We start from the raw sequence: 2,293 nt of genomic DNA, 5'->3' as shown, positions 1-2,293 counted from the left end.
ATAATATGCAGAGTGGAGTTATTATACAGATACTACTTCCTAGATGCAGTGGGGTAGCAGTTTCCCAGGGCCCCGCAAGGTCCCAGTATCATAGTTCATCTCATGCTACACATTTTTGCCATGAGGCGGAGAGAAAATGTTGCGGTTATAGTGATCATTTCCCGCTATTCTACAAATTTTGCCTTGAGGCTGAATAAAAAAAAAACAAATGTTTTAAAGCAAAATTCCGGTAATAAAAATGAAAAATATATCATGGCTTATGACATGTTCATATGATATCTGGAGGGCCCAACCTGCAGGCGGGCCCCAACCTGTGACATTGAGAAGTCCTTAACCAAGAACAAAGGTTCAATTAATGGCAAGAGCTCCTCTATCTACAAACACTGACATCTCCTGCCCCCTAGTGGAAGGAAGTCAATCATTAACGATTTATCCAAGACTATAGAACAGAATGAGATCAAATGTAACAGGAAAACATATGGTCTTTCATGATGTTTAGGCCTATATATCTACCTCTTTGTGTAGCCGTTAGCGATGCTAATGATAGCCTAACCATCTTCGAGTAGATGGAAAGGCAATCAAAAGGTAACTACAAAGTAGCCTATGCCTACCTGGCAGAATCATAACTATTCAAATCAATCCAGCGGCCATTTATTTTGAAAACCCCATCACAAGTTTGCTACAAAAACACTTAGCCAAACACAAATGTCCTTACTGACCATAACAACGTGCCACCGGAATTAAAGGGTAACTACACAAAAAAAATCTACATTTTCTCAGATGTTTTTCCCAGACATCAGAAACGGTCCCTTAACATGGTTTAAACATTGTTGTGAACTTAAAACATCCAATTTAGTTGTTTATCTATTAAAAAAAGTGTGATTTTGAGAGCGAAAACCTGTAAAAACTGGAGGAAATCACAGTACCGCTGACGTCTTTCCTTCTTTTCTATGCTGTGGGATCATTTTGGTATCAAGTATCAATTTTTAAATGATGCCTTTTTGAAGAACACTGGTCACTTTGAAATCTGCTATAAATACATTTATTTATATTTTATTTTAAGTCTCTTTTCTTTGCTGTTACACTAAATCTATCCAAATCAATGTGAGAACACAAGGGCATGTTAATTTAAAAGATGGCTAGGTCAGTATGGACAGGTTGGTAAAGACAGGTCGGTAAGGACAGGTTAGTAAGGACAGGTTGCTATGGACAGGTCAGTATGGATAAGTTAGTAAGGACAGATTGGTATGGACATGAAGGTAAGGACAGGTCGGTAAGGACAGGTCAGTAAGGACAGGTCAGTATGGACAGGTCGGTAAGGACAGGTCAGTATGGACAGGTTGGTAAGGACAGGTTTGTATGGACAGGTTAGTAAGGACAGGTTGGTATGGACAGGTTGGTAAGGACAGGTTGGTAAGGACAGGTCGGTATGGACAGGTTGGTAAGGACAGGTCGTATGGGCAGGTTGGTAAGGACAGGTTGGTATGGACAGGTTAGTAAGGACAGGTCGGTAAGGACAGGTTGGTAAGGACAGGTCGTATGGGCAGGTTGGTAAGGACAGGTTGGTATGGACAGGTTAGTAAGGACAGGTCAGTAAGGACAGGTCAGTAAGGACAGGCCAGTATGGACAGGTAAGTATGGACAGGTCGGTAAGGACAGGTCAGTATGGACAGGTTGGTAAGGACAGGTCGTATGGGCAGGTTGGTAAGGACAGGTTTGTATGGACAGGTTAGTAAGGACAGGTCGGTAAGGACAGGTCAGTATGGACAGGTTGGTAAGGACAGGTCGTATGGGCAGGTTGGTAAGGACAGGTTAGTAAGGACAGGTCAGTAAGGACAGGTCAGTATGGACAGGTCGGTAAGGACAGGTCAGTATGGACAGGTTGGTAAGGACAGGTCGTATGGGCAGGTTGGTAAGGACAGGTTGGTATGGACAGGTTAGTAAGGACAGGTCAGTAAGGACAGGCCAGTATGGACTGGTCAGTATTGACAGGTCGGTAAGGACAGGTCAGTATGGACAGGTTAGTAAGGACAGGTTGGTATGGACAGGTTGGTAAGGACAGGTCGTATGGGCAGGTTGGTAAGGACAGCTTGGTATGGACAGGTTAGTAAGGACAGGTCGGTAAGGACAGGTTAGTATGGACAGGTTAGTAAGGACAGGTCGGTAAGGACAGGTCAGTATGGACAGGTCAGTATGGACACGAAGGCAAGGACAGGTCAGTAAGGACAGGTCAGTATGGACAGGTCGGTAAGGACAGGTCAGTATGGGCAGGTCAGTATGGACACGTCAGTAT

This window comes from Salmo salar, chromosome ssa05, assembly GCF_905237065.1.
Source record: "Salmo salar chromosome ssa05, Ssal_v3.1, whole genome shotgun sequence".
NCBI lineage: Eukaryota > Metazoa > Chordata > Actinopteri > Salmoniformes > Salmonidae > Salmo > Salmo salar.
This window is presented reverse-complemented; position numbering follows the sequence as displayed.